The 11,879-nt window shown below is 42.3% G+C and overlaps 1 long non-coding RNA gene across 1 annotated transcript; it reads right to left on the bottom strand.

Moving 5' to 3' along the window:
* Positions 1 to 7,877: 7,877 nt before the first annotated feature.
* LOC125721008 (uncharacterized) lies at positions 7,878 to 10,933 on the bottom strand. The gene is made up of 2 exons (XR_007385652.1): positions 8,171 to 10,933; positions 7,878 to 8,039 (listed from the first exon to the last, which is right to left on the bottom strand). It is a non-coding gene; the product is annotated as an uncharacterized LOC125721008 (long non-coding RNA).
* Positions 10,934 to 11,879: the final 946 nt, after the last annotated feature.

The raw sequence follows: 11,879 nt of genomic DNA, 5'->3' as shown, positions 1-11,879 counted from the left end.
TTTCAAAGTGTTTAAAAAATGAAAATAAAATAAAAAAATATTGTGGAAAAAAGAATACTTGAGTACTAAAATAATCGATAGTTGCAGCCCTAATTATGACTTTATTTTCTTTATAAGAACAGCTAATATGCTCAGCGTTTTGTTGGACTAAGACCTGTGTAACCTCTGTAGGGTTCAGGTATCACCTCATGCTGCCAGTAGTGACACTGACCGTAGCTCAAATGCAAAAGTAGTGAAAAAAAGAGTCAGAAAAAATGAGGATGAAAAAATGCCAGTGGCCTCCACCTGCTAACCCATTCCTGTTTTGGGGGTCGTCTCATTGTTGCACCTCTAGTGCACCTGTTATTAATTTCATTAACACAAAAGCAGCTGAAACAACCACATCTGCTACTTAACTGACCAGATCAATATCCCAGAAGTTTAATAGACTTGATGCTATACTCTGATTAAAAAGTATTCCTTCATTTTTTGAGCAGTGTATTTTGTAATATATTCCACTCATGTGGTGCATAAGAACAAAAGGCGGATTTCCTCAGTTCTGTGAGTGTGGTGGGAGGCTGAAGGAGAAGCTTAACTGATGAACGGGTTCTGTATGTATTGGTGCGGAATGTCAGCAAACTACATACGTACTGAGGTAATTTGCCCATTAAAGCCTTTGTAATAAAAACCAGGCAATGCATTTTCTTTCTAAGAAAAGGAAATCTATAAGCAGTTAGCCAACAAACATGTTAGCCATCTGTTATCATTAATGCAAAGGCTAATAATAAAATAATATCATTAACGTGGGAACAACACAAAAACGTAAAACAAAAATGTGTCACATAAAATGTGGTAAACGCCCAGTCATACTTAATTAAAAAAAAAAAAAAAAACATTCCATACCGTGAAACTGATCTAACTTTGAAAAATACCATGATATACTGTAAACCTTTGGTCATACCGCCCAGCTCTAAACTCCACCTTGCAAAGGTGAAAGCTAAGTCATATGAACACTAAGAACTGGGCCCTGTGCCACTCGTCAAAATGTAAGGTTGATCCAGAGTACAGGGATGAGAACATTTTGTGTATCATTTGTTGGCGGTGGTTTCACCTTAAAGTGCATAAAGACAACTGATCATTTAGTCGTTGCTTGTACCGACTACCACAAATGTCTAATGTGTTCTAGCTGCATCAGTGAATATGACATTTTGACTGGGAATCTTTCATATGTACAAAAAAATCTGATTTTTAGTTTTAAATAATAAGAATTACAAAGAATAAAACTTGTGCCAACTTTCTTTTGTTCAGATGATTTATCTTTCATATGTGTAAAAACTTAAAAATGTCAGTTAAACATGCTAAGAATTCAAAACCGCAAAATATGTGTCATCTAATTATTATAAATGAAGATAAACAGTCAAATAGCAAGTTTATTTAAAACATCCATCCATTTTCCAAACCGCTTAACCTATTGGGTCGCGGGGGGTCCGGAGCCTATCCCGGAAGCAATGGGCATGAGGCAGGGAACAACCCAGGATGGGGGGCCAGCCCATCGCAGGGCACACTCACACACCATTCACTCACACATGCACACCTATGGGCAATTTAGCAACTCCAATTAGCCTCAGCATGTTTTTGGACTGTGGGGGGAAACCGGAGTACCCGGAGGAAACCCCACGACAACATGGGGAGAACATGCAAACTCCGCACACATGTGACCCAGGCGGAGACCCGAACCCGGATCCCAGAGGTGCGAGGCGACAGTGCTAACCACTGCACCACCATGCCGCCCCTTATTTAAAACATGATAGTAATAAATAACAACAGGCAGATTTTGAGGATCCCTGTGGGGAATGACAGCAAACTTGACTGTGAAGGTAGCTACCAGTTGTGGCACCTATAGGGAGCTGGGGGTCACAGGCCTTGCTCAAGGGCCCCCACATGCGCTGACAGTGGGCTTGAACTGGTGACCTTTGAACCATGAGTAGAGAGGCTTAGATCACACAGGTGTATGGAACATAAGCTGAATAAGGTGCTAACACAAAAACACTGTTTACAGAGTTTTGGCAGTGTCATTTCTGACCCAAAGATTGCCTGTTCAAGCCCAACCCAGCACATGTCTGGGCACTGCTTTTGTACCCCTGGGCACTGCAATGGGTGAAGCCCTAGCATACTAAACTCAAATTTTAAAGTCTTTACACATATGCAAGATAAATCTTACGGAAATACAATAGGTTGGAACAACTTTTGTTGTTAGCAATTGTATGTACAACTAAGTTTTTATGGATATGAAAGAAATGATCTGAACGAAAAATAATTGCTCAGCATAACAGTAGGTGTTTTTCTTCAAAACTTAAAAAACTCCAAAATTTAGTGCACTAAGTTGCCTTTAAATTTTAAGTTGTCTTAACTTTTTGTTTTTTTACAGTGAAAGGATTGACACAGTAACTGACTACTCGGGAAACAGTATAATGCATAAATTGCAATTAAAAACAAATCACAAATATTAAGAACCTTGCCTACCGATGAATACAAAAACGTCTTAAATCCTAAATCTTATGTAGTGCAACAACGTTCGCCCCTTCTGCGGACTAAAAAACTGCTTATCCAACACATTTCATGCCACGACCTCATACAAACAAGTGAGACCGAGGAAACACCTTGTATTTGAGTAATTTAAAGTAGAGGTAAATATTTATCTTATTATATTTATTCTTATTTATCGAGCGCTTGTCGTCGGGGCCCGCTGTTGGTGCAGTGATGTTCAACTCTGAAGGAGTTGAATCCAGCAGATATTACAGCGCTTCCACATTCAAACCCAGACCTATCGATGCCACACGTACGCGTGTATCAGTATCGGTGTAGGTTACTCACAAATGGTTTCTCTCAGTCACGGAGCCTGTGACAGGTGGAGCGGGTGTCCTGCCACTACCTCCAGTGAGTAGATAGGGAACATCCTATGGCGAGGTTGGTTACAGCCGACCACATGGCACACAGCAGCACGATGAGGGATCCGTCTCCCCGCCTTAGATCCAGTGTCTCTGGTGGGTCCAACACCGGACTACGAGTTTGAATTAATTTCTTCACCGAATTTCGGAGGGGCGGCAAGATGAATTAGTTTAACCGCGGTTGGCTCCTCCCGGTCAGCTAGCATTATCCTCCTGGTAATTTCTAACTTTGCCTGCTGTACACAACTCCAACCGCAAACCACGAATATATTAACTAACAAACAAAATAAGTCTTTGCCGACAGACTCGTTATCTCTGCCAAAAAGAACACCCTCAATCAAGCAACTGGCGCATTGCCGCCGCGATTTCGCGGGCTAAGTGGATTTCTCCACTGTAATTGGTCCGTCCAAGATGAAAAAAAAACTACCTTAACGGTGGGAATGTACAAACTGCACAGCATGCTGGTAAAGGTAGTATGGCGAAAAAACAGTACAGTATAGAATTCCAGATTTTACAGTTAAATATTTAAAATATCTATTTTCTTCAAATTGGGTGTATTTCATAAAAAAAAAAAAAAAAACAGTTTACTCCAATAAACAGTTATGTTTACTCCCAAAAAAGTGGGTGCAAATTGTTGCCTTATTTTATTCAAGGCTCTCAAGTTTCATCAAAACCTTTAAGATAGATTACATTATGGGAGAAACGCGTGTCTCACTGTTAATGCGTGAGACTTGAGACCCCTGCCTACCGCATTCATCGGATCTTGCTCTTACGCTTCCACCTTTTCTGCACTCCGTCTGTGTGCGCATTCATGTAAATAACGTATTACGTATTATTATTTGCAGCGGGATCACACGTAACTTATTTATTATTCCATCCATCCATCCGCTTATCCTTCTGGGTCGCGGGGAGTCCGGAGCCTATCCCGTAAGCAATGGGCACGAGGCAGGGAACAACCCAGGATAGGAGGGGGGGGGCAGCCCATCGCAGGGTACACGCACACACCAGTCATATTTATTATTCCATCCATCCATCCATTTTCCAAACCGCTTATCCTTCTGGGTCACGGGGTGTCCGGAGCCTATCCCGGAAGCAATGGGCACGAGGCAGGGAACAACCCAGGATGGGGGGCCAGCCCATCGCAGGGCACACTCACACACCAGTCTTATTTATTATTCGCAGCTTCTTATTCGGATTTTCCGGTCCGCCTTAAATGTTGCGCAGATTTTCAATTTGAGACGAGTCTGCACACACCTTTACATGTCTTTAATAGATTTATTACAGTACCTAAATAGTCTGGACTCCAATGCTTTTAATGTGTCTAATTTTTGGTTTATAACAGAATAATATAGATTTGCTGTAGGACTTCTTGCTTGAGCGTGAGGGCCCGACTGTGTGTAATTCCATATGCGGGAGAGTTGGCAACCCTGAGACAACAGTCCTATTCAACTGTTTACATGATGGTCTATGATAGTTAATTCTGGTCTGCTTGTGTGGTAAGAAAATTATGAATCAACCTCTCTGATAACTCTAGTTGAGCCACTTAGAATTAAACTCCAGACCTCTCAGTTGGTGAGAGAGTTCTCTTTTATTCAAGCAATCCAGCAAAGTGCTCCGGTCACACTCTGGCACCAGGTACCCCAAGCACAAAGAGCAACCAGTTGATAGACTATAATAGCCAATTCCCTTTAAGGACATCTAAGTCCTGATTGGTCATGAAACAACAAGAAATCAAGTTCTATTGGTTCACATTTGCAGCAAGGTAAAATCCACCCATTTTGATCAATTTACCAGAACAGGCTCCTACCTGAGATAAGAATATAGATATTGATTATATTGACATTGAATCACAGTGAATATTAGGTTGACCTTTGATTCAAGATTGGTATTGACATCTTGTCATTGATTCACTGTAAATATATGGTTAACATTTAATAGGATTAACGTAACAATATATTTGTACTACCGCATAACATATTGCATAAGGCCTACTGCGACTACTTTATAACTACAACTCTATGTGCACCAGTTGGGGTAGCTACGAATACCTTCCGCAGGCAGTTTCCCCCCCCCCCCCCCTTCTACGCTGTCTGTCTCTCCAAGGTCTGATCTCTCTTCAGTGTCTGTGGAACTAACTGCAGGCAGCTATCATGAAGCGAGGTCACGCAGTATTCAAAACAATCTCTTCTTGCCTAAGACATAACAGACCCAATATGCCTCCCCTCCCGGGTCTACCAATGTCCAATTTTCTTTCCACACTTGCAACTGAAGCTGTTCCACCAGCAATATTTCATTAATGATGCTGGTCACCCGGCACTAAAATACAATATATGCTGGTATAATCACATGCATTATGCTGGTCATGCCGGTTACCAGCTATGCTGGTCTTTGTTGGTTTTTTCAGCAGGGTTAACAGTTAAATTTTATACACTGAACAACAGAGTTCACCGTAATTATCTAATGACCAACTAATAATATGAATAAATCTACAGAAACACATCTTACCCCAGAGGTGATACTCTTTTTGACAGCAGGTTTGGAGACTGTCACAGTAAAGCTGTAATATGTCTTCAGGCTCGTGATCTCCAACAGCTATTGCAATATCCAGAATGCATGCGAAGTTGGGAAAAAATAACAGTCCTGTATTTGCAATAATATGGACACTTAGTATAATCAAAATACAGTACTTTGTCTTGTATGAGCATAGATATTTTTACAATGTAAATATCATAAATATGATAACAAAACATCTTAATATGTTAATAAAAATTGACATAATTTATTATTTTATACATAATATTTGAAAAACAGAAAGCTATTCTAAATTGGATACAGCATATTTAACACATCGTCATAAAAAATCAGAATGTGCATAAATATGTTATTGATGCAAAAATGGACGGTAGGCTCCTTATTTATGTGCAGAGTTGTTGTAAAATGGGAAAACGTAGTTCATGGACCCTTACCGGTTGCCTTATGATATGCAACCATAGGCCTGAGCGTAACTGGGTCAATGGTAGCATAAATGAATCGGTCCTCTTACTTTTTGCCAACACCCTGATTGCCGTGCATAAGCCGCACTTGGCACAACTCCTGTAAGCCACTGCTAACTAAGCCGACACTGCAGCACATCAGCCGAGCCCAACCCGAGTCTTCCAGCTACACTCTATGGACAAAAGTACTGGGACATCTGGCCACAATACCTACAGGAAATTCTATGAAATCCTTAGGCATCAATGTGGAGTTGGTCCTCCCTTGCAGCTATAACAGCTGCCAATGTTCCTGAGAGGCTGACCACAAGATTTTGGAGGGTGTCTGTGGGATTTTTTTCCATTCATCCAGAAGAGCATTTGTGAGGTCAGGCATTAATGTTGGACATGGCCTGGCTCATGTGTCCCAAAACATTTGTCCATATAGTGTATCTGGGTATAAGCATGTAATACCTACGAAAACCACAGTTCTTAGACGTTTGTACATGAAGACTAACTTTTAGTTCTAGCAGCAGATAATTTCGTAACTACGCGTAACACTTCCTGGTGGTATAATTTAATCCGGTGGATTGGGTCATATATAACCAAAAGATTTAATAGTTTTAGGCGATATCTAATTGTTGATACCATTCAGATATCACATTCAGGTAAAATTTAGTGACACTTTCTCCAAAAATTATCTCAAAATGTGAATAAATTGTCCCAGTCTGGAGCCCTACAAGCAAAGTCTTTGTGTGGGAAATACTGGTTTTTTTTTAGCATCAACTGGAAGGAAGGCCAGGATGCAGCAAATGAAAAAAAACTCTTGACTTTATGTATGAAATTGGCAATAAGATTTATTTATTTATTTATTTATTAAACGAAGGTGTCAGAACCCTGTTCCAGATCTTTCCAGCCCACTTGAAACCCTGCTTAACATATTCAGCTAGGAGACTGGATAAAGTTAATGTAACATTAGCCATGGACATAAACCATGAATTTATTGTAAATTTTATTTCTCCAATGCTATTTTACTCAACATTAGCTCTTACTCTGCACCTTGGGTCTGTTCCCTTCTCCTCCCTTTGCATATATCAATACACATTAAGGATATGATGGCTCATCTATTATACAAGTTAAGAAAATAAGAGTAATTAAACATTCTAAGCACTATACACTAACAACATGCCCTTTAATCCAGGTAAGCCTGAAATATAATAATAACACTTTATTGATCCCTGTGGGGAAATTCTCATGACGATCAGGCATTTTGAACTTCCTTTGATGCGACGCTTTCTCTGCGTGGCTTTGAACTGCATGGCTCTTTCTGGAGGTTAAGGTGTTGGAGTACACTGCTGTTTCTGCTTGGCTCCAGTGAATGATTTCAGCAGCTACCACATCAGGGCTGTACAGCAGACATAAGACACAGTAACTCTGAAAATGGTGGCTCCATACACACGGATAAATCCAGTATAGAAGTTGGTTCTAATTGGTCTGCTGAAGGTAATATTAATGGAAGTAGTTACTTAAAACCTCAACATTAGGAGCTTCCATTACTCCATTTTAGACGTAAATAACAATATTTCAATCTGCATGCAAAAGGAGGAGGTTATTTTTTATTTCCCAATATAGTATTTGAAGATATGAGCTATTTGTAACATCAATTGATTAATTAAAAGTCAGGTTAATAGCAGGTGTTTCTACAAAATAGATAAGCGACAAGACTTTTGTCAGGGACTGTAGTACAGTTAGTGCATAAACAGCTTAACTCCAGACATGAAAAAAGAATCATCTCAGCGGTTAAACAACGAGAGAAAATAAAGAATTAACTCACTTTCACACACACAGGGAGCCTTTAAGGAAACAAGCAGGCAGTAGAGACAGAGGGCAATGAGGAATACTCTGAAAACTTTTTTTTAGTTTGACAGCTTATAAAAACTTAAAATCCAAAACAGATCAAAATAAATCCAGTGCAACGGAATACATATAAACCTTTACTTTACTCTCAGTTTTTTGTTTGACACACCAGAAAACAACACACAGAAAAGTAGGTTGTAAGACTACTAAAAGTAGATTTGAGGACAGTAGATGTTAGCCACAGCCAGATCCTGCTCTTTCCCATCATTCCAGGAATATTTAGATCCTAGAAAAGCAGAACAGAGAAAATGTTGCAAAAAGCCTGCGTGAGAAGGACTGTCTTTTTACTTTTGCTCCAGGTTGTCACGGTCCATTTTTGTGGGGCTGCCCTTGAGCAGCACTAAATCCTCCCCTTACATGATGGAGGCCGTCAACGTCAAGCCCAAAGCTTCTGCCACCAGCTTCTCATCAAAGGTGGAGAGCTCACCAAGGCCCAGGTTCTTCTCAATTCCATGTCTCCTAAGGAGGAGACGGGTAGAGAAGTATTTTCACTTTCCTCAGACCTCAGAAACACACACTCCACACCCCCTCTTTGTCATTCATAGCATCCAGCAGAGAGAATGTGAATCCAGCCCCTGCATATGCCATCCAGTGTGGCAGAGCCTGCCCCAGCCTTGGCCTCCACAATCTCAGTGCCTGCCTCCTGGATACGGCCCATAAGGGTAGCAAGCTGCCAGAAACAATGGGCACGAGGCAGGGAACACCCCAGGATTGGGGGCCAGCCCATCGTAGGGCACACTCACACACCATTCACTCACACATGCACACCTACGGGCAATTTAGCAATCCAATTAGCCTCTGCATGTTTTTGGACTGTGGGGGGAAACCGGAGTACCCGGAGGAAACCCCACGACGACATGGGGAGAATATGTAAACTCCACACACACGTAACCCAGGCGGAGACTCGAACCCGGGTCCCAGAGGTGTGAGGCAACAGTCCTAACCACTGCACCACCATGCCGCCCCCTGTATGTATATTTCATCATTAATTTAAGATGAGAATTGCATTGGGGTGTTTCCTCAACAAAAAAACAACAAAAAAGAAAATGTGCCTAAAGGAGGAAGGAGCAGTGGTTAGATTGTCCAGGACCTCCTCGGGGACTGGGACCGGTGATGGGGGGACTGGAGCTGGGTCAGGGACATGGGCAACAGGGGCAGGAGTCACAGGCACGGGCAGAGCCACGGGTGGAGGCAGAGTGGCCTCGGGCGGAGAAGGGACTGGCGGAGGCAGAGGGGCCTCAGGTGGAGCAGTAGCTGGAGGCGGGGCCGTGGCAGGCGCCTCGGGTGCCGCAGGCACCGCTGACTCTGGGCCAACAAGGGCCGTCGCAGTGGCCAGAGCCTTGCTGGGCGGTGCGGCAGCTGGCAGGAGAGGCAGATCAGGCACGGGCTGGACAGGCAGATCAGGCGGGACAAGGACGTCAGGCGCCGGTGGGACAGGTAGGACAGGCACGGGCTCCAGGGTTGCTGCCTCACTAGCAGGCATTGCCCCTTTAAGAGCCCGCTAACCCGCGGGATAGTGTCCCATACTGCCCTGGCCCCTTTCAGAGCCAGGCGTGTTCCCCGGAAGGGGGAAGCTGCCCGCGAAGGCAACGTCCGAGCTGATTGGGGAGCCCTCCCGATCACTTGCAAGGAGAGAAGTGGGGAAGAGAGAGCAAGCCCCCAGGATGATCCTTGGGGCTTCCTCTTCTTTCTCCGGCTTGCAGCAGTGGGGCTGCCTCACTCAGGAGGTCCCCGCTCCGGCTGGCCAAATCCCGGCATGCTGGGTCCTCCTGGACCTCCAGTTGAATTAGCCAATAAAGCACTTCCTGCAGTAGATTAAGGCGCTGGTCCTTGGCCCGCCGCAGTGCTTCTTTCGGGAGGTCCGTCATTCTGTTGCGATCGGCGGGGAGGATGGGCAAGCAGGAAGCGGGGAAAGGACAAGGCAGGTAGGCAGGATTAAGGAAACCAGGGTTTAGTCACTGAAGACAGGGCAGACGGCGACGAACATCAATGACGGATCTGGGGAATACGGACTTAGACATGGACTAAATACAGTATAAAATGTAGTTTTAAAAGAGATGAGGGATATTATTAACCAACCTTTAACATTACTATTTGAGAAATCCTTATCTACTGGTGTGGCACTTTCTAATTGGAAGCATGCTAATATAACACCCATATTCAAAAAAGGGGATAGAAGTAATCCAGCAAACTATAACCAATCAGTTTAACTTGCATAACTGGAATGGTAATGGAAGCTATAATCCAAGTGAAAATGGTAGATTACCTGGATTAAAATAACATTCTGAGGGATAGCCATCATGGATTTAGGAGAGGTAGGTCCTGTTTAACTAATCTACTTGAGTTCTTTGAGGAAGCTACGAAAGAAATTGATCACAAAAAGGCCTATGATGTTATCTGCTTAGTTCTGCAGAAGGCCTTTGATGTTGTCCACCACAAACGGCTCGATTATATAATTCCTTGGTAAGTCCTCACCTAGAAAATTGTGTGCAGGTTTGGTCACCATACCTTAAGAAGGACATTGCTGCCTTGGAAAAGGTGCAACGTAGGGGTACCAGAATGATTCCTGGTCTTAGAGGAATGTCTTATGAGAGGTTAACTGAGCAGAATCCGTTTAGCCTTGAGTAAAGGAGAATAAGAGGGACATGATCCAGGTATATAAGATTCTAACAGGTCTGGATGCTGTTCAATATTTCAATATTAGTTTAAATATTAGAGATCGTGGCCATAAGTGGAAATTAGCGAGAGAACATTTTAAAACAAATTTGAGGAAGCACTTTTTTACACATCATGTTTTTAGAGTAAGGAATAGTCTTGCTACTAGTTTAGTAAGTAGTAAGCTAAATCCCTGGGTTCCTTTAAATCAGAGCTAGATAAGATTTTAACAACTCTGAGCTATTAGTTAAGTTCTCCCCAAATGAGCTTGATGGGCTGATTCGTCTCCTCTCGTTTGTAAATTTCTTATGTTCTTATGTAGGTAACTGTAACTGACCCATATGATAAAATGATTTTGTCTAATACAGGACTACAGTCTTCATTAGGTATATGTTATCCACTCTCACTTTGTATGGGCAGTGAATTGCCCCTACTCACGTATGGTTTCATAATAAGAAAAATGAAAGAAATGAATACACAGATATATAAATTTATATATATATATATATATATATATATATATATATATATATATATATATTTATTCGGAAGGAGGGGAGATTTCTTTATGGACGCAAAGGCTCATTTCACATTTTCTGCATTAGGAAATGGAAGAAAAAAAAAACATTCATGAAGAACACAAACCTATAAAAGGTACTTGTGTGACACTATTAAGGAAAGATCTGACTGGGAGAAAAGCTGGCTGAGTGATAGCATTTGCAGCCGGCAGCCAGGCAATTTCGAGCAATAATATGGCATTAATCAACAGACGAGGGGTGGAGATTTAAATAGTCTGGAGGGAGCCTGGTGGGGACCTACTTGTGTCGGATGAGCCGTCCTCCCTGGATCAATCGTGCCGTCACATTGGCCATGTGGCAAGTAAAGAGGAGCCAGTTTCAGGGCTGGACTCTATAAGAGAACCTCGTGAAAATCACTGAGTAACAGGTAAGAGCTGGGGAGACAGAGATCATGCAGGGGTCAGAGGCCAGAAAGAAGAAGAGCAACCAGCTTAAAACCTTTAAAAAGTCCCTCTGGAGACCCGAGTGACCCAGGGGACGCTCATATAGATGGAAGGTGAGCCCTCTGCCTCTTACCGAAGGTCATTCGACCGCTGATTATTTCAGGGCTCTTCCTCATATCCGTCACAGCGACTATGGGCAGACCCCAATTAATAATAGGTCCCCAGAAGTGCTGAAATCAAACAATAAAACACAGAGCTGATCTAACATGCAGCAGGGTGAAGGTACCATTAAAGAAATTCCAGAGGATTCTTACAATATATTAGTGTGAGATTATTAAACAGTAGTCACAAAATTATATTTATATTAACAAAAAAATCAGTTTGTGACTTTCTTCCCGTGCTTTTGTTGTAAGGATTTTCCCAACAGGCACATTTAGATCACGGAAAGAC

Source organism: Brienomyrus brachyistius, unplaced genomic scaffold, assembly GCF_023856365.1.
Source record: "Brienomyrus brachyistius isolate T26 unplaced genomic scaffold, BBRACH_0.4 scaffold27, whole genome shotgun sequence".
Lineage (NCBI taxonomy): Eukaryota > Metazoa > Chordata > Actinopteri > Osteoglossiformes > Mormyridae > Brienomyrus > Brienomyrus brachyistius.
Note: the sequence above shows the minus strand (reverse complement) of the source record. Positions and strands in the feature narration are given on the sequence as shown.